The following is a 21803-nucleotide window of genomic DNA, read 5'->3' as shown; positions in this document are numbered from 1 at the left end:
ATCTACTATAAAGAAACCCCTAGCACAAGGGTAGATATTAATTGCATCAGGAATTAGAGGCTTCCATACCTCTGAAATCCAACTGTGGAGAGCTGTTAGCTGTGGCCAAAAACCATTGAATCGACATATTAGGGCACTTTCAGAGAACTTCAAAGCCTCATCGAGTGAAGCTTGGACCACCTGGATAGTGGGAGCTGGGGCTTCACTGACGATATGGGCAGGAGCTGGCCCCCCTAGAGGTGGACGGAACTGAACCAGCAGCTATTTTCACGAAGCTGGGAGCCATCTTGTTCTCCTTAGCAGGCGAGGGAAGCAAGACCGAGAATGTATATTAAATGTGCCGCAAAGCCGCAGATCATATCATGGCAGATCTGAAAGCCGTAGATCCCCGCAGATCTGAAAGCCGTAGATCACCACATATCTTCGAAGAGAGCGCGTAATATAATATCCACCAATGAAGAATGCCCACAGATCTTAAAGCCACAGATCACCGCATCAAAAATCTTCACCGCAGATCTGAAAGCCGCAGCTATCCCTCACTCAGAAGGCGATCCCTCGGAAGTAGCCGCGCAACATCGGGTGGAAGTTTCACATGCCTGCGAAAATAGAATCCCGCTTAAGCGAAAACAGAGAAGGGCTAAAGCCGCATATCACCGCCGAAAACAGAGAAGGGCTGAAGCTGCAGATCACCACCGAACGCCGAAAACAGAGAAGGAATTTAATACATATATAGCCGCAGATCATCGCCGAAAACAGAGAAGGGCTGAAGCCGCAACTGCAGAAGGGCTGAAGCCGCAACAACAGAAGGGTTGAAGCCGCAGAAGGGCTCATTTACCTCATGAAAATAAAACTACCGTTTATTATAAAAAAGAAATCACAAATTTGAGAAAATAAAGTTTCAAGAAATGGAAAGCTTTGGTTGAAAATGAGACAAGGAAAGGGTTGAAGTGTCTCAGATCAGATAATGGAGGTGAATATTGTAGCAAAGAGTCTGATAGGTATTGTTTAGAGAATGGAATTCTCAAAGAGAAGACAATTCCAGGAACACCATAAGAAAATGGTGTGTCAGAAAGGATGAACAGGACAATCATGGAGCATGCAAGGTGCATGAGATTGCATGCAGGATTGCCTTTACAATTTTGGGCAGATGTTGTAGACACTATTGTTTATCTAATAAACAAAGGGCCTTCAAGTTCCTTGGATGCTGGTATTCTAGAGGAGGCATGGATAGGTAAAAAAGCAAACTACTCTTTTTTAAAGGCTTTTGGTTGTGAAGCCTTTGTCCACATTAACAAAGAAAATAGAACAAAGCTTGAGGAAAAATCAAAGAAATGTACCTTTATTGGATATGGTGTTAACGATTTTGGTTATCGCTTATTTGATTATGAAAAACACAAAATCATTAGGAGCAGAGATGTAATATTCAATGAAAAGGTCTTGTATAAGAATCAATTGCAAGAAAAGAAACAGGAAAAAGAAAACAGAGAATACATAGTGCTTGACGATATCACAAGAAAAGTGATGGTGCCTGAAAATCATAATGATAAACAACTAGAACAACAACCACAATAGCAATAAGCACCACAAACACATGAAAGTGGTGTTAGAAGATCTACTAGGATAAGTAAACCCCCTCAATGATACTCTCCTTCATTATATTATATATTGTTGACTGATTCTGGTGAACCAGAATGTTATGAAGAAGCAGTGTAGGTAGAAACCAAGAAGAAGTGGGAGCAAGCCATGAATGAAGAGATGGACTCCTTATCACATAACCAGACTTGGGACTTAGTCAGGTTTCCTACAGGTAACACAGCATTGCAAAATAAATAGGTTTACAAGTTGAAGGAAGAAGATGGAGGTAGAAAAAGGTATAAAGATAGACTTGTGGTGAAAGGGTTTGCACAGAAAAAGGGTATAGACTTTGATGAGATATTTTTTCTTGTTGTGAAAATGACTTCAATTAGAACTATTCTAAGTCTAGTAGCTGTTTAGCATTTACATCTTGATCAGTTAGATGTAAAGACAGCCTTTCCCCATGGGGATTTGGAGGAAGAGATATATATGCAGCAGCCACAAGGATATGATGTAAAAGCGAAGGAGAAACTAGCGTGCAGGTTGAAGAAGAGCTTGTATGGATTAAAATAGGCTCCAAGGCAGTGGTATAAAATTTGACAGGTTTATGTCTAAACAAGGTTATACTAGATGTCACTCTGATCATTGTGTTTATCTCAAAAGGAAAAATGATGGAAACTATATTATATTGTTATTGTATATAGATGAAATGCTTGTTGCAGGTGCTAACATGCAGGATATAAATGTGCTCAAAAGAAAATTGGCAAACTCATTTGCAATGAAGGATTTGGGTGCTGCAAAAAACATCCTTGGTATGAGAATAACTAGAGACAGGAAAAATCATAAATTAACATTGTCTCAAAGTGAGTACATAGAAAAGGTGTTGAAAAGGTTTAATATGCAGAATGCAAAACTAGTTAGTATACCTTTTGCCAGCCATTTCAAATTAAGTAAGGAGGCGTGTCCTAAGACTCAGTAAGAAATGGCTCATATGTCTAAAGTTCCATATGCATCCATAGTTGGAAGCTTAATGTATGCAATGGTCTGCACAAGGCCTGATATTGCACATGCAGTGGGAGTTGTAAGAAGGTACATGAACAATCCATGAAAAGAACATTGGATGGTGGTGAAGAGGATTCTCAGGTATTTGAGAGGTACCACAAATCAAGCATTATGCTTTGGTGGTTCAAACATTGCTCTACAGGGATATGTTGATGCAGATATGGTAGGTGATAGAGATAACAGGAGGAGCACTACAGGATATGTATTTACTGCAGGTGGAACAACTATTAGTTGGGTTTCAAAAATCCAAAGTGTTGTTGCACATTCAACAACAGAAGTAGAGTATGTTGCTGCTACAGAGGCTAGTAAAGAAATGATTTGGTTACAAAGTTTCTGGATAAATTGGCTAAGAAGCAGTAGTTCGGCAGGTTATACAGTGATAACCAGAGTACCATACATATTGAAAATAACTCTACATTTAATTCCAAGAATAACATATATAGCTCAAGTACCATTTCATACGGTCAGCATTGGAAGATGGATAGTTGAAGCTGGAAAAGATACACACTAGCCAGAATCCTGCAAATATGTTAACGAAAGTTGTAACCAGGGAGAAACTGAGAATCTGCTCAGTTTCAATTGGTCTTCAAGTATGATGAAGAAGATGAGAAACATCTAGGTCCAAAGTGGAGTCATTGTCTAGCAAATGAAGCAGCGATAGAGTTGCTATAATCAGTCTCCAAGTGGGAGATTGTTGGGTGTGGAGCCTGATTATCTTCTGTATTCAAAGGTTTCAACTGGATGTATACCCTAGGATGACTATACAGTCCTCCACATGGGGGGGTGCGAGGGAGACTTGTCCCCCCCACGGGGGTCCGGGGGCTAGTGGTCCCCCAGCGGGGGTTCGGGGTCAGCACCCCCGAAGCTAAAAATAGATGTAAAATTTCCTTGTAAAAGTCTAGTAATTTCTAGTCAATTTGGGTTTTTCATTAGGCGGATGATCTGACGGTAGAAGTTATGTTTAGTTTAGGGTTTTTTTCCCTAGAAGGAAACCCCTCACTATATATGAGGGAATTGTATTGCGTCTATGTATCTCTGTATTCTGAGTGAGAAAGAGAGAGGAGATTGAGAGTGAAGAGGGTGTTACAGCGAATCTGTTATAGGTTGTATCTCTTCAGTTTGGTGGATAATAGAATAAAAGAAGGATTGGCTATTGCTCCGTGGACGTAGCCCCAACTGGGTGAACCATTTATATTTGTATCTCTCTTGTTTTATGCATTTTCTGTGTTTATATTTCTACAATATTTTATGTGTTCCATTGCTTTGTAATATATAATTTTCTAACAATTTCATATATTGATATTCAACATGGGGCATTCATGAACCCTACCTCTTCAGACTGAAATTCTTGCCAAAAACCATGTTTTCTCCCTTCAAAATGACTCACTGCCCCTCCTGTAGATTTCCTATAGGTGCTCCTGTAGACAATGCTAAGAGCAAGAATATGGGTGAAATAGATGGAGGATGGTGGGTACAAGAGAACTGTTGTGGCTAAGTTACAAGGAGAAAATGAAGAAAATATGGTGAGAATGCGCGGGGAGGAGTGTTCATTACCCTTTATGGATATTTTCGGTTATGAGTGCTGAGCTGGCAAGGTGTATGTTGCCCATATTCAGACCGTTGTTCCCCACCTACTTGGTCATCATGTCCCCTCCTTGTAATCATCCCTCATTATTGCATCGGAGTTCACACTTCCTCCCACTACCTATACTTGGCATCTTGTGCTTGAGTTGATTATGTGCACGTGTGGGTGACATCTCGAATAAGTGGAGTCAACTAAATGAAGGTGGCCAAGTTAACTGGCCACCTTTCCCTCATTCGATCTCAACCATTTCATTGCCTTTGTATGACTCCTAATTACACAAATGTAAATGGAGGAGGGATTTAGTTACTTACCTGTGATCTGAGTGTATTTGTTGTGAGGTGTTGTAGCTTTCTCTGCTGCATGCCTTCATTTTCCTTTATGCATGCTGTCTCTGCTTGCTGATGTGTGGTTGTGTGCTTTTGCAGGTTCTTCTTTTGCTGGAGTTGAGATGCATGTGCCTTTTCAACTTATATATGTGAACTCTTTTGCTTCTGGTGCTGGACTTCTATGGGATCAGCTCCTATAGGAATTCCTACAAGAGCTCTTGTAGCTACTTCTCCCCTAGAAACCTTAGCTTTTCCTTATGCTTGGAGCTCGAGAATAATGCCAGAGGTGTAATGAATGGTGGAGGGATAATAGGTAAGCTTCAAGTAAGGTTATTGGTGCCTTTTCCTTTTTTTATTTTTGGTTTTTTCAAAACTGGAAAACTGTTTTTTCTGTGTTTTTTTTCTTGGACAGGAAAAGAATGATGCTTGGGGTGTGATGCAGGCTTGGAAATGATGGCAAGGAGGATTGAAGGTGGTGAGAGGGATGATAAGTTCCTCATGAAGCTTCTGTGGTCCCTCAAACTACCTTCTATAGACACTTTTAGCTTTTTGTAATTCCTACAAGAGCCTCTTATAGAAAACATAGAGCCTCCTGTAGAAAACACAGTTTTGGAAGAAAAAGGTACAGTGGGTTGAAAGAGATGCCAAAAATGATGGAGGAAGGTGTGAAGAAGATGAGATGGGTGCTGGTATGAATGTCAGGGTCCCCTTGGCACCTTCTTCTGCTCCCTGTAATCCTCTTTCCCTGGGCACCTCCAAGGAAGGTTTTCACCCAGGGATCTTATTCATTTTCCTCTTCTTCTTTTTTGACATCATTGGGCGGCCTCAGAAGAGGTTTTCAACCCAATGATGGGACTCAAGCGCCTCATGGAGGTTTTCACTTGAGTCCTTATTTTCTTTTTTATTTTTTCTTTTCTTCAGTGAGTGGGTGAAGTGGAAACTAAGACATGCTCCACTACCATCGTTGTTTTATTCAAATCTTCAATAAAATCTTGCTTGGAGAGGGGTTTCTTGTAGAATTTCAACTGATGTCCATTGACAAGCATGGGGATGGCTTCACCATCAATGGTTCTAATTAGAACTGAACCATTGCCATTGCATTTCTCCACAATGTAGGGTTTGTCACACGGAATCTGTCAAGGGTGCAGACACGACTGACCTTCCTAGAAGTCTAAGACGTTCTAATGACAAACAAGACAAAATGGAGTGATCTTTCTCTAAATACACCTTTTACAACATGAAAACTACAAGTGTTTAGGCTTACCTTATTCCAAAACGCTGTTGTTGAAGTCCGTTCTTGACGATCCGGATGAGCTCCTCCTTCAAGTCAATTCCTGCAACCACAAACAATCAAACAATTACCAAGCACTTGCATTTCATATAATAAAACATATATTCAACATGCAGACCAAGGAACACATGAAATAACTCATTAACACAAGCTATTGAGAAAAATAAACCAGTTTGTATTAATAACGAAACAAAGAAACTCTTACAACCTGGCCTTGGTGTTGTGCAAGTTCCTCCCAGGGTCCATCAAGGGTTTTCCTCTACTTTGACAAAGCTCACCCTCTCCCAAGTAGAATCAAGTGAAGACAATCTCTCCTCACAAAGGCTCTAATGGAAGACCTAAATCCTGCAGCATTTACCCAAAGAAAATGTATAGCTCCAACCTCCTCTCCTTCTGGCTCAATGCCTTTATTTATAGTGCTGTAAAGAGGTTATTCAGGTCCACTATCAATGGGATCATCCCCCTCTATGGGTGGGATAGCTCCCTTATTGATGGGATAAGTTCCCCCTTAATAGAGATACATGAACCAACTGGAGGCGCATCCATTTCATCAAACCGACCTCTAGAATGTTCTAGAAGTAACCACAAGTAACTTTTTCAAGATAAAACTCGCGCATTTTGCCTTTTACAGAGGGACGCACCTGTCCCTTAACATACAGAGCGTCCATGGACGCAGATTTTGTGAACATGGTCAGCGTCCCCGCAGGTAAGGCTAGAGAGAACCTGCGACCCCAGAGATAAACATAGTTTTTACAAGACTTTCTCTCTTCTTTGAGTTTGAGATGGATAACAGAGGCATGAGACTTGCCTAAGAGGGTAGCATGACTGTTGATTTGAGCCATACTAACTGTAAGTAGTCAAGGTGACATTTTTTAGTGTAACAGATTGCCCCCTAAAGTGCGAAGCCTGGAATAGAATAGGGTTTTGTAATTCTAGGAAGGGTGAAGCGCTTTATCATTTCAAGGATTGCCTTGTGGATGGCCTGGTTGGAACCTGCAATTTTCAACACAAAATACATGGATAAGATTATATCATCACTGAGGTAGGCATTCCCATACTCAGATTCAAAACTTTAACTAATGGACTAACTATTCTGATACAGGAATGATCTTGCAGTACATCATTTTTATAGACTTTTGTAGACACAGTATGGACGCAGCCATCTGTTTATGATTAGTCTACATAGACAATGAATACAAAACTCCTCGCAGCCTGGATGGTAGAAACTAGATCCAGGGTCTTCACTTCTACTTCCCGAATTGGTACGATTCTAGCCATGTGATTAAATGATTCGATGTCGAACATGATAGAAACCACTTGATTACCAGTCAATGATGTAAACTGTTAACAAGCGTGAGAGAAACCACCAGTAATGTCAATGGTTCTCAAAGTACCAAGCACAACCCGTGAAATGTGAATAGATGTTTTGATGTCGAACACTTCACGGAATCCTCTGATCGAAAGTCAATGATGTAAACTGACGTCAAAGGCGAGAAACCTGCCATTGATGCATGCAGACTTCAAGGTACTGTCGATTCCTAAGTCATCTTTCTAGATAATGTGTCGATGTCGATAGAAAGCGACCCGTTGCAGGCAAGCCCGCAACACGAAATCATTGTTCAAGTTGAAGAAATGTTGCTGTAAGGACTGACTCAGGGATGGTCAAATGGATGACAAGTATTTTGCAGATGAAAGTTTTTGCTTGCAGACCTCTTGAACACATAACGACACAACAGATGGCTTGGTGACGTATAACTCAAAGTTAACCCCTGGAACCCGGTTAAAGACTTTCAAAGTGATTTGGTCAACTGTGAGGTAAAAGATTTCCCAACCCAGGTGAATGAAAAGTGTCGTGTTCAAGAGTGGTAATAAAGTTTCTTCTGAGACAAAAGGTGACAAACAGGTTCATTCTTCTCTTTTTTCCCCCACCATTTCTGGCAAGTACCTCTTTATTTTTAACAAGCTTGAGGAGGATAACATATGCTTGATTATAAGCTCATCCTTCGGACGAGTCCAACCTAGTTTAAATTCGAACCCTAGGAAGGAGTGGTTCGTTCCTGTTTGTAATTGAACAGGTCCTCTACTGTAAAAGTTTAACGAGCCCAGTATAGGAGAAACTCGGCGTTTTTCATTTTTAGAGAGTCTGAAAAAACTGAAGGAGACTCCACGTTGAACTTTTTCGTATATTTGTGTCCCTCAAGCCCGAAAAAGTATAAAATAATACCTGGGGGAACCGCTTGATCTTGCGACCAAGGAGTACTTTCATAATAGTGTCGTTGACCTGAAAAGTAAAAAGCGATCAAGGACACGTCGTTTTATTTCCTTATCGAGTTCGAAACGACAAAAACCCGGCAATCTTTTCCTGATTTTGCGGTCAGAAAAGAGCTAAAAGGGGACCGTCTTTTAATTCCGTTTTAACGAGTGAAAAAGAAACACTCGGCGATCTTTTCATGTTTTAGGAGTCAGAAAAGGGCTTAAAAGATGACTCTGATATTTTGTTTGTGAAAAATTACAATTTCCCTCGAAATCCCTTTGTCCATGTCATTTTTACCGTTTCACTGTTGAGGTTGAAAAAGGAGCTTTTGACAAGAAACTTCCCGTGGTCGCTGCGGAAAATCTGACCGTTGGAATCGAACGCCGTCTCATCCAGGTATTTTACACATCCTACTCTGCATTTCTATCCGTTTAGAATCAATTTTTAGGTTTTAGTTTCATTTTTTGGGGGGGTTTTGGTTTTGGAATGCGCCTCTCGGCGGACGCAGGTGCCCTTCGGGTGACCTGCGTCCCCCGACTTTTTCTCATACGGGAAAACGGTCGGAAGACGCAGTCCGCCTTCAGGCCAGCTGCGTCCGGGCGCCCTGTGCTACAAAGCCGGGGTGCGTCCTCCGAGAAACGCGCATTTCAAAACCCCAACTCTCTCAAAAAACCACCAAAAATTCCCAAATTAATTTCTAATTGCTATTTTTGATATGCAGGGCATTAATCATGTTAGACTGGAGAGAAAGAGAGCATGTAGAGGAAGATGAAGCTGCAATAAATCATCAACCTTCCCTGGATGCCCTAAGAGCATGCGGATTATACAAATATTGGACCATACCGGGCATGAGGGGCCAGGTAAGATTTTTGGAATGGCTGGTTGAGCGATGGAACGTACAAGAACAATGCTTTTACATAGGAGGGCACCAGCTCGAGATAGAGCCCTCGGATGTATACTTTCTCACTGGCTTGCCAAACAGAGGTGAGCAACTCAGTCTTGCGGGGACTAGGCCGGGTGGCCAATCCCTTGATAGTCTCCGCGAGAATTGGTGCACACCTGGGGCTCACCATTCAAAAGGCATAGAGATAAAACACATCACTCTGCCGGAACTCAAAGTCATAGCGTTCACGGTTACCAGAATTTGCGGCGCGGCCGCTTTACACATTGCTTCCGGATCCCAAATGCGGATGGCAATTGACTGTTACCAAGGCACCATTTTCAACTGGTGTGAAGCTGTGTCGGCTCATATGAAGAGCCAACTGACCAAGGCAAAGAACGGACGACTAAAGACTTTTGGATATGGGCCTATAGTCGTGAGCTTTGCCTTGGAGAGAATTCCAATGCTGATCCCTCAGCAACTCACTGTTGATATCTTGGGTCCCCAGCAGCCAAAGCTGATACGATGGGTTGCGGTGATGGCCCGGCATCCTGACGAGGGCGCGACAGTAGTTCGATTCTCAGATAGTTATTTTGACTGGTTAGAGGGCCAGCTTTTTGTGATACAGGACTTTCCGTATGCCGGAATGGATTTCAGAGGTGATCCGGACATGGTTCTTCCACAGGGAGAACAATGGGACGACAGAGGTACTTTTTATTTTCACAAGTTTTCTAGTTATGTATTTTTTGTATTTTTTATATATATCGTCTCAAAACTAATAGTAAATCTTTCAAAATGCAGATGTTGGTCCACAGCGTCCAGCCAACCTCCGGCCTTATGATAGACTACATCCAGCTGCACCGGTACCGGCCCCACAGGATGCGACAGCAGAAGTACTAGCTGAGTTGGAGCATGATCTAGAGCGTCTCACGGCAGATATACCTGAGACTACTATGGATGACATTCCTATCAGGCTTCAGCGCTTCGTAGTCGCGGTCCCTGGACCGTTTAGGAGATTTTTGCGTAAGGTAGCCCGCGCAGTGGTGTCGTACAGAGAGCACCACCAGTGATTGACTAGTCACTTTTGTAGTCACATGTGACATTTTTGACTTTTTGTACTATCATTTTGCCGATCATAAGGTGTTTTAAACCTATGATCGAAGACGATGTATATATTTTTTGACACACTTCTATCTATATATATCACTATTACCGGCTTATCTTGTTTAACATATGTGATGAAATGTTTTTAAATTTACTTGCATGATTATCGTAAATGTCTGTCCAACATTCGAGAAGCAATTGCATCTGCTAATGTATTCAAAGACCTTGGAATATGTTGATATTCAATGTAATCAAATTCACGTTCCAAGAGACGCACTCTCAAAAACAACCTTAATAACACAGGATTTCTAATGGCATAAACTCTATTAAGCTGTAATACAACAAGTTCAGAATCTAACCTCACTATCAAACGTCGAATTCCAAATGAAATAGATTCGGATAATAATTCAACCACTGCACTGTATTCTGCAATGTTATTCGTTGTTTGACCGAGGCTTACCCCATGCATAGAAACTAACTCGTCAGAGGGCGAATAGATAACCCAAGCTGCGGAAGAGATATTCCGTGTATTACGACAAGCACCATCAGCAAATCCAATGTATGTTTGGAGAGGCGTCGACATCTACAATATCAAGAGTAAAACCAAGATAAGCCAGAATAATGACGAAAAACCACACTTGCTAAGCTAAGCACACTGACTAAACTAACACACTTGCTAGCTAGAAAGAAAATCTAACCTATCTAAAAATTTCTCCATACCCATCATTTTAAGCATAATACCTCTTTAGGTAAAGTCCATTTCTGGGTTTACCCAAAGAGTCCCCATCAAAATCAACTAACTCATAAGCCCCTTTTGCTAGCTTTCGCTTTACAATGTAGGGCCCATGCCACATGGGAACGAATTTTCCGGCACCTAGCTTATCGTTAGCTTGATCATATAATAGTACTAGGTCTCCTTCCGAAAAACTTCGAGGGGTTACATTTTTATCGTACTGAGCTTTCATTCGTTTCGCGTGAGTCTCGATAGCTAAAGTAGCGTCACGTCGAGTCTCATCTAATTTAGCCAAGTATAATAACCGTTTCTCCTCTTCGGAAGTAGCTGGAAGTAATTCGACAGCCATTTGAAGTGATGGGATTTCGCATTCAATAGGTAACACAGCTTCTAAGCCATAAACTAGCTGGAAAGGGGTGAAACCTGTTGAATTTTTCACTGAAGTTCGATATGCCCATAGCGCCGAAAATAACATGTTATGCCAATTCGTTCGATGGATACCAATGATCCGTCGAATCATGATGACTAGAACTTTGTTGATTGACTCAACCAAACCGTTGGCTTGCGGATAATAAGGAGTAGAGCTATCGTGGCGCAAACCAAGCTGGCTTGTAAGCTCAGTCATCATGACGTTTCGAAAATGGCTCCCATGGTCAGTAATGATTGCTTGTGGGACACCAAACCTAGTTATGATATGATTGAATACGAAAACTGCAGCTGTCTTGCCGCTTGCGTCGAATGTAGGCATCGCCTCGGCCCATTTTGTAAAATAATCAACCGCGAGGATGATATACGCATGCCCCCCGGCCGAGTGAGGGTTACAAGTAATAAAGTCAATGCCCCATTTGGCGAATGGACCAGCGGCAATTATAGGGTGGAGAGGAGCAGGTGGAGCGCGCATCTTTCGATCAAACACTTGACAGTTGTGGCATGTTCTGACAGCAAGGATACAATCTTTAAACATAGACGGCCAGAAATAGCCAGCGCGCAACACCTTCTGAGCTGTGGCATACCCAGACATATGACCGCCACATGCTCCAGAGTGACAATCATTCAAAACTCTCTCAGCCTCTTCGTGAGTTAAACAACGTCGAAAAACTAAGTCTGCCCCCCGGCGATAAAGTGTATCTCCAATAATTCTGTATTGCTGGGATCGAAACCGAATTTTTCGACGGTCTTCCTTGGAAGCTTCAGGCCGAAAGGTTTGGGTTTGGAGATAGATGATTATATCCCCATACCACGGATCTAAAGTGCTAATAAGAAACAAAGATTCGTCCACAATGGACTCCTCTGCCACAGTCTCTGTGTCAGCACTCGGGAAATCACACATCAATTCCGCAAAAACTAAAGATTTCTTAGACTTGGACTTCTCGAACTCCAAGTCGAACTCTTGCAGGATAACAATCCATTTAGAGTACTTGCCCCCTAGCAGTTGTTTTGTCAAAATATAAATCATAGGGTTGCAATCCGAAATAACTGTAGTCTTGCGGAGAAGAATGTAGTGACGAAAACGCTGGACAGCTTGAACGGCTGCCAGGGCCAATTTCTCCACATGCGAATATTTTAACTCAGTGGGATTTAAGGTTCTACTAAGATAATATATCACATGCTCTGCTTTGAATTCATCTTCTTGAACTAACACCATTCCAATGGTGGAATGCGAAGCTGCGAGGTATAAGAAGTAGTCCTGGTTGTAGTTGGGAGGATGCAATAACGGTGCATGGGTCAACGCGTGTTTCAGTGCATCAAAAGATTGTTGGGCAATCTCGTCCCAAAAGAATTGTGCGTTCTGTTTCAACAACCGTGTAAAACCTTTAGTGACCTCGGCGTAGTTTGGGATGAATCGGCGTAAAAAGTTCGCTTTCCCTTGCAAACTTTGGAGTTGGCGCAAACTCGAAGGAGGAGGCAATTTGATGATAGCCTCGACTTTCGAGGGATCGACGCGAATGCCGGCTTTTGAAACAACAAATCCCAGCAATCGACCTGTTTCTATACAGAAAACACACTTGTGGGGATTCAACCGAATTCGATAATGCCTACACCTCATAAAGATTGCTCGTAGGTGGACAAGGTGATCAGCTCGTTGTAAAGAATGAGCAGGCAAATCATCGAGATAGGGTTGCACAATGTGCTTGATGTCATGAAATGCATAAGACATTGCCCGTTGAAAAGTAGCGCCGGCATTCTTAAGCCCAAAAGGTAATTTGCAATAAGCAAATGTCCCCCATGGACAAATGAATGCCGTTTTTGGTTGATCGGCAGGTAGAATATTGATTTGATTATAGCCTGAGAAACCATCCATGAAGGAAAACATCTCACTTCCGGCACAATCATCAATAATTTGATCGATATAAGGCGTAGGATAGTTGTCTTTTGGACAAGCTCGATTGATATCCCTATAGTCGATACAGATTCTTATTGTTCCTTGTTTTTTATTGACGGGAACAATATTCGATACCCAATCCGTTAACGGGATCGGATAAATGAAACCTGCTTTCAACAGCTTTTCGACTTCTGCTTTAATCGCAGCCGCTTTTCGAGGGTGAATCTGACGCAACCGTTGCCGAATGGGTTTAGCATCCGGGTAGGTTTTGATTTCATGAACAACAATGGCAGGATCAATTCCCGGCATTTCCTCGTAAGACCAGGCAAACACGTCGCGGAATTCTTGGAATAGGGCCTTGTAAGTTTGGATTTCTTCTTCAGTACATGCGGCACCTATATGAATGTTCTCCTCGATTCCGGGCTTCACTGAAATATCAATGGGAATAGTACGAGAAATATTCCCTAAATTCAGCTCTGAATCAGAATGTTTCGTTGGATCCTGAGCGTCTTTGACATATTCAGCGGTAAAGATAGATGAAAAATCATTTTCAAATGCATCATCCTTAGGTAAAAACGAAGATCTGTGATGGAGATCTTCCCATGGTAGATCATCTACACTTAGGATTTCGCGAAGTTGTTCGTCAGATGACACTTCTTCGGGAAACGTTATCCGTTCTAAGGGTGAGGTGAAAAGTGACTCTTCACTGACCACATTCATTTGGTCGGTTGAATGAAAGTCGGTAAAAGACATAAGAGCTTCATAAGCAATCTCATACGGACTCAACGGCATAACATCACCGAGTGAGTCTAGCTCAGAGTCAGAGGGAACATACCAAGGATCATCATAAATAATGTTTTCTGACGTGATCATATGAATTGTTGCGAACGAAGGGTCTGCATTGAGTGGAGGGAGAGGAAAAGTTCCCAGTAAACCGGAATCCTTAACTAAACCTACACCAATGTCCCTATAAGGGATTGTCGTTTTACCAACATGCTGGATAGTTTCTAAAGAGGTTGGGTCGGATGAAAAGTATGTCAGCTGATCAATAGTCACGATCTTACCGTTATGTGGAAACTTAATGACTCTGAAGACCGATGAAACGACCGCTGTCATAGCATATGACCAACTTCGACCCAAAAGAAGGTTGTAGTCTAGAGGGGCATCAACCACTTCCACATCCAGACTAACGGTTTTACCTTCGACCCCTATAGGCAATTCTTGTAGAATACCAAACGGACGGAACCCACGGCCATCAAAGGCCTTAAGGATGGTGGGGGATTGGTTCAACGAAGGAGAACCAAGCGATCTCCAACATTGAATCGACATAATACACGTAGAAGCTCCCTCATCAATCACAGTCCGATGAATAGGCCTGTTTTTGACTATCACTGGAATTTGGAAAGCCATTTGATGGGGGAGACGCGGTGTACTACTTTCTAGATCAAAGATCATTAGGTTCGGGTCCTGAACATCGACAGCTCCAATAGCCGACAAAAGCAATTTTCGTTGCGCTGGACATGATTGCAGCACTTCGAGTGCCGACATTGCTGAAGGTGAAACAGCTAAGTCTTCAACAATGTTGTAATTCTGGGCTGCTCTCGCATGTGGATTGAAAGCAGACCTTCGAAGTACACCCTTGGCGGGCGGCTTAATCACTAAGTCTGGGTTAGGTTTTTCGATCTGTAGTGGATCGGAACCAGGAGCTGAGGTTGATGGGTTAGAGTGAGAAGATTCTGCTTCTTTACCATCAACAGGAGCCTTACTACCATAATCTTGCGATCGAGTCGCAATCCTGACATGAGACATCATCAAAATGGGTTCTTCACTGGCATTCGAAGAAGAACCTATCATCTTATTCTCCTGCTCTGGAAATGGATTTTTTAACACAGCAGGAGTGGGAGAACCTTTGACTATTTTCACTACCTCGGCCCGATGAGGGCAGTCTCTCGTAAAATGATCTTCTTCACAAATAAGACAAGGATATCGAGGTTTGCGCTTTTCGTCATTGGTTTCCGACTTTTCCGTTTTCTCCTTTGGAGCCTTGTCTGCTTTAGCCTTCTTCTTTCCTTTCTTCTTTCCACCGTTTTTGGATTTGGCCGTAGATGACTCTACAGCGTGAATGTCGGCGGTAAGTTCAGGAGGAGAAGACTCTCCTGTCGGAGAATCAGGCAAAGTGATAATTGGAGTATTGGAGGTCTTGGAAGACTTCTTCTTACTCTTCGTAGTCACGATACCGATCATACCATCAGCGGCATGAGATCCCGAAGGAGCAGCAGCGATTTGGTTTGACTTTGGAAGATCCGGAATTTTCTCGTGTAACGTACCCGACTGAGTGTAAACTAAGTCAAGGTATTGTGCCTGAGCAATGACTTGCTCCTCAGTAACTACTCCGGCCTTAGCTACATCTTCAGTAATTCTTGGTAATAATGATTTGACAAACCATTCAGCTAAGATTTGGTCCGGGATAAAAACTTTCACTAATCTTCTTCGACGTCTCCACTCATGGATGTGATCAGAAATGTACGTGGATGTCGATTGTTTTAGCGAAGTTAATAATTCTGTACCATTATCGTATCTGACTGGTAACTGAAAATGAGTTAAGAACGAGGTAGCTAACTGGCTAAAGTTGTAAAAAGAGGCCCGTGGTAACTCAATGTACCACTTGGCTGCGAGACCAATGAGTGTACGCTGGAAAAGACGTAAGCGGATGGAATCATCTGAGATGGAATTTGATGCACACCAGAGGTGGTAAGTCATCACGTGATTAGACGGATCCTCTCCAGACTTACCTTCGAACTTGGGTATATCGCTGGGCAACTTATTTGGCATTGGCGGCCAGAACGGAAGATATTGAATTGGATCGTTCGTTAGGCGCGTCAAGTCGGGTAAATCTAAAGTCGCAATAAACGGTAACTGCCGGTTAGGATCTCTAAAACTCTGAGTCACAATACCAGCCCCAGGAGGAGGATATCCAGGATAACTAGGAACAGGAGTCGCATTGGGATATTATATCCTCCTGGAAAACCAGGATTAACCGGACCGTACTGGGGTTGCTGAGGTGGTTGATAAGTGTACCCAGGATACGGTTGATACTGGTAAACCGGTTGTTGGGCAGCTTGCCCAGGTTGATACTGTCCCTGGTACGGAGGTTGAACAAATTGAGGTTGAGTAGTAACAACCGTACTTGTACCAGGTTGGCCTGCAGGCATCTGGACTGTGGTTTGAACCGTGGGTCCAGACAACGGTACAGATGTCTGAGGAGTGGTTACAGGGACAGTAGAAACCGGAGCTGCCGATACTCCAGAAGTAAGCATGGTAGATGAAGCGGTAGTTGCTGCAGCCGTGTGAGGTGGAGTACTAGGTGCAATTGGCGGCTGAGTAACTACAGAAGTTACAGGGGTCTGAACACTTGACTGGACAGGTTGCGGTTGCTGGGGTGGACCAGGAACTGCAGGTTGTCCTGCTTGAGGTACCGACTGTATACTTGGTTGCGACATCTGTTGACCCTGTGACGGATCCCATGTTAACATTCCAGGGTATTGACTCGTAACAGGTTGAGGATACTGAGATCCATAGCCGTATTGAGGATAGGGTTGATAACTGTAAGGTGCAGTCCCATATGATTGCCCTTGAGGTGGTTGATAACCTTGACCAGGGTATTGACCCGTAGGTTGATAACCTTGAGGTAAATACGAATACTGGGGTTGACCTTGACCTTGAGGTTGGTATCCTTGAGGTTGATACCCTTGGGGTTGATACCCTTGGGGTTGCCATCCTTGAGGTTGCCATCCTTGAGGTTGATACTGATACTGAGGTTGACTTTGGGGTACATATTGAGGCTGGGGTTGATACCCTTGGGGTTGATACCCTTGAGGTTGCCCCCCAGTCACGAATGAAGTACCTTGAGGTTGCCCCCCAGGCATTAACGAAGGTTGCCCCCCAGGCGGTAATTGGCCACCTTGAGGTTGGTTAATGGGAGTTGAACCTGACATCATATAAACTTCACCTATACTCAATGGTACATTACCACTGTTTCCAACTAATAACCCATGATCAATGGGTTGAGGAGATGCTCCCGCAAAGGTACCAGAAAGTGATTGATACCCAGTAGGAACAGAAGGACCGCCATGTAAAAATGATTCAGGACTTTGTGAAAACACAGATGACTGACCAGACATATTTACAGGAGAATGAATTCCTCTAGGTGGAACCGGAGTACGAGGTGTAGAAAAACCTACTGAGTTGTCTAAAAAATTGGTTAATGCAAGGTACCAAGATTCACTTCTAGGAGGACTGTAAAAGATGGATTCACGCTCCCTTAGATCAAGGGTAATTAGATCTTCAGAATCAGAAACGCCTATTTCTTCCTCTGGAACAAGTTCTTCTATAGCAATTAATCCAACAGGAAGATTTTCGGTGATAATTCTTTCTATTCTTGGTGAATCAGGAACACTAGGAGTTGGAGTAACAGGTTCTGAAATTTCAGGTTCTTCGCCTGTTTCACTGGCAGATGAAAAACTACCAGCAAGCTCGGAAACTGTAACAGCTTCGGGATTGTAACCTGTTTCTAAACTTTGGTAATCTGGATGGACTACCAAGGAAGATTCTCCTTCTTCAGGTGATCCTACTCTACTGCCACTAGGAGGAGTTACAAGGACCTTTAACCCTTCTAAATGACCCGGAATGTCTTCAGGAGATTCACCCCGCGATTTACGGAGTTTTCTTAACAAATCTATTCCGGTAACAATCTCAGGAGACTTGCCCCGAAGTCTACGGGACTGTCTCGGTAATTCCGCCACAATTAAAGATTTTAACTACAACACACGAAAACAAAGTAAAAAATTTCAAATCAAACCACCTAAAGTCTTCTAAAGAACCAATCAAATTTGAAGCACACGCCTAAATAATCTAGAGCGTCAAACCACACACAAACAGTAGTCTTCCGGACCAAAAGCGCTAGTTGGTGATTAGGCCCAACCTCGCAGGATTCAGTACAGAAATAGTGGGTGGAACAGTTACCCCGGCAACCTGCTTAATGAATAGACTGGACCAAGTTCCTCCACTTTAACCGTCTCGAAGTGAAGCGAACCCCCCAGAAAATCCAAGTGAGTATAACCGACGTCTGCTCCAGGTACAGTGGGACCTTCCCTCCACCGTCACCTTGGGTAGAATCCTAGATATTATGGCCACTAAGGTTACCAATCACAACAATTACACCTGGGGGAACAGTCTAAACTCCGACAGCACGCAAGGGCAGAGTAGCAAGCTCCAATCCCCTTACCGGCTCCTTGACAACAATCCAAGGTTTACCGATAAGTGACCCCTGGCTCCTCGACAATGGTTAATCCGAGGTTTACCGTTTGTAATACGTACTGCCTGGCGTCGTTCCCAACGAGGGAGGAATGATCCCCTCACTGGTTCGGACACGAGCTCGTGCTTCTCCTTTAAGAGGAGCTTTCCCAGAATGTAACTGAAACAATTGGATTTGTTCTACTCAAGATAGACTATCTGTTTGGTTTTGTAGTCTTGGAGAGTTAAGTACTCACCTACTCCAAGACCCTAGCCTAAGCTATGTTGGTGCTTCAGAGCCCTAGAAAAATAAAGATTACTAGATTGATTTTAATTTAAGCGTTACTTTTAAGGTTGTTTCTTAAGTCAAAAGGTGATGGAAGTGAAACTAGTGGTGTGTTGACTCGACTCGAAACCACTACAAAATGCACCTAGAATGATTTATCCACTACTTTACTTTTTCGATGAATTGCTTAACTAAAAAGTTGAGAGAATGCAATCTTTATAAAAGCAACTTCTTAATTGAAGACAATCAAAGAAACAATTCGTTTGTCTTTTCCAAGCATAAAAACATAACTTCTCTTTACATGCACGAAAAAACTCTTTTCTTCTTTTGAAAACAAAAAGCTACTTGAAACAAGACTTTTTAAGAAGATGTTTTTGTATTTTTCTTTTAATAAAGCAAGTAAATCTAATATAACCAAAAATCAATCTTAACAACTCTTAAAATCTATGAAAATGCACTCATAAGCAAACTAAAGGCAAATTTACTCTAAGCAATCTTAACGAGGCCAAAACTAACAATGATTATTTCTAAGGTGTTTTACTTGATCACAATCAAATCAAGGACTAGCTTATTGCAGAATCAAAAACTAGCCAAAACAAAACTCTAATCTTTTTGTTCTTTTTGTAAAATGGAAATCAATACTTTATAAACAAGTAATTCGAAATTTGACCCAAAACAACTCAAATGGCAAGTTGCTCACAAAAGGAGACTTTACGACAGGCCCGACTTCTAAGAAGGTTGACTAACCAGAGAGATCTAAGGCTGGACAACTTTCTACTATCAAAGTCACTACAAAGCCTTTCCAAAAATCAAACCCTAGGTCTAAACTTCGTTGAAAACCACTAAAACACTCAAAGCTCACAAAACAAGTTTAGGTGAAAATTCTTGACAGGGTACTAAAGGATCTGGGCAGAAAACACTAAGGAAAAACAAAATCTAAAAGCAATTTAAAGCAAAAATGGAATTTTCTTAAGTTTTACAGGAAGACGCAGGCAACCCGTTGTCACAGGTGCGGCCCCGCTCTGTGCAGACGGCAACAGCGCGTCCAAAGACGCACTGTGCAGTACTAAGAGGGTGCGTCCTTCTGGAAAAATGAAGAAAAACCAAATCTAACTAAATTTAAAGCTAAGCCACCCAAATACTAATTCTCACAGTCAAAAACCAGAAAATAAAAATGATTTTCTCAAAGCAAAGTTCATATAAAGGAAAAGACTCTCTCATTAATGGATTCCCCAGCGGAGTCGCCAATTTGTCACACGGAATCTGTCAAGGGTGCGGACACGACTGACCTTCCTAGAAGTCTAAGACGTTCTAATGACAAACAAGACAAAATGGAGTGATCTTTCTCTAAATACACCTTTTACAACATGAAAACTACAAGTGTTTAGGCTTACCTTATTCCAAAACGCTGTTGTTGAAGTCCGTTCTTGACGATCCGGATGAGCTCCTCCTTCAAGTCAATTCCTGCAACCACAAACAATCAAACAATTACCAAGCACTTGCATTTCATATAATAAAACATATATTCAACATGCAGACCAAGGAACACATGAAATAACTCATTAACACAAGCTATTGAGAAAAATAAACCAGTTTGTATTAATAACGAAACAAAGAAACTCTTACAACCTGGCCTTGGTGTTGTGCAAGTTCCTCCCAGGGTCCATCAAGGGTTTTCCTCTACTTTGACAAAGCTCACCCTCTCCCAAGTAGAATCAAGTGAAGACAATCTCTCCTCACAAAGGCTCTAATGGAAGACCTAAATCTTGCAGCATTTACCCAAAGAAAATGTATAGCTCCAACCTCCTCTCCTTCTGGCTCAATGCCTTTATTTATAGTGCTGTAAAGAGGTTATTCAGGTCCACTATCAATGGGATCATCCCCCTCTATGGGTGGGATAGCTCCCTTATTGATGGGATAATTTCCCCCTTAATAGAGATACATGAACCAACTGGAGGCGCATCCATTTCATCAAACCGACCTCTAGAATGTTCTAGAAGTAACCACAAGTAACTTTTTCAAGATAAAACTCGCGCATTTTGCCTTTTACAGAGGGACGCACCTGTCCCTTAACATACAGAGCGTCCATGGACGCAGATTTTGTGAACATGGTCAGCGTCCCCGCAGGTGAGGCTAGAGAGAACCTGCGACCCCAGAGATAAACATAGTTTTTACAAGACTTTCTCTCTTCTTTGAGTTTGAGATGGATAACAGAGGCATGAGACTTGCCTAAGAGGGTAGCATGACTGTTGATTTGAGCCATACTAACTGTAAGTAGTCAAGGTGACATTTTTTAGTGTAACAGGGTTCCAGCCATCTTTTCCTCAGCTTGCCTTTGAAATCCTTGTATCTTGAATCATAGAATAGTGCCAAATCTCCCTCTTAGAATTGTTTCTCCTTGATATTTCTGTCATGCCATATCTTTCTCTGAAGCTGAACTACCTCTGTATGGAGAAGTGCCTACAATTTGTATTCATCCAATCCATTGAGCTGAAGTAACCTCTCCTTTTGTGCATGGCTGAGGTCTAGGTCCAGCTAAGCTTCCATCCTTAAGGTATTGAATTCAAACTCCATTGACAACAAATCCTTCTTCCCATAGACCAGTTCATAGGGTGTGAACTCGGTGGTGCTCTTCCATGTTGTGTTGTAGGCCTAAGTGGCCTCAACTAATCTATCTGCCCAGTCTTTTCTGTTGCTACTCACTACCTTGGTTATGATCCCTTCCAATGCTCTGTTAGTGACCTCCACTTTCCCATTGGCTTGTGGAAGGGAAGGGTTGGAAGTCATGTGCTTGATCTTATGATGTGTGAGCAGGTCTTCAATCAGGCTGGGAGTGAATTGATTCCCTTAGTCTATGAACAAATCTCTTAGATACCTGAACTTGTAGAATATGTTTTCTCTCAAAAACTCAGCTACTTTTTCTTTGTCATTGCTTTTATTGCTTTTGTCTCTGCCCACTTTTTCAGGTAGTTGGTGCACACAATGATGTACTGCTTCTGCTTTGAAGGGGGGTTGATAGGCCCCACAAAGTCCATGCCCCACTTCTCAAATGGCTCAAAGGTCACTTGAGGCTACATGGGAATTTCATCCTT

This window comes from Pinus tabuliformis, chromosome 4_1 (genome assembly GCF_031772625.1).
Source record: "Pinus tabuliformis cultivar Carrire ecotype Pingquan chromosome 4_1, CPIR1, whole genome shotgun sequence".
NCBI classification, from domain to species: domain Eukaryota; kingdom Viridiplantae; phylum Streptophyta; class Pinopsida; order Pinales; family Pinaceae; genus Pinus; species Pinus tabuliformis.
This window is presented reverse-complemented; position numbering follows the sequence as displayed.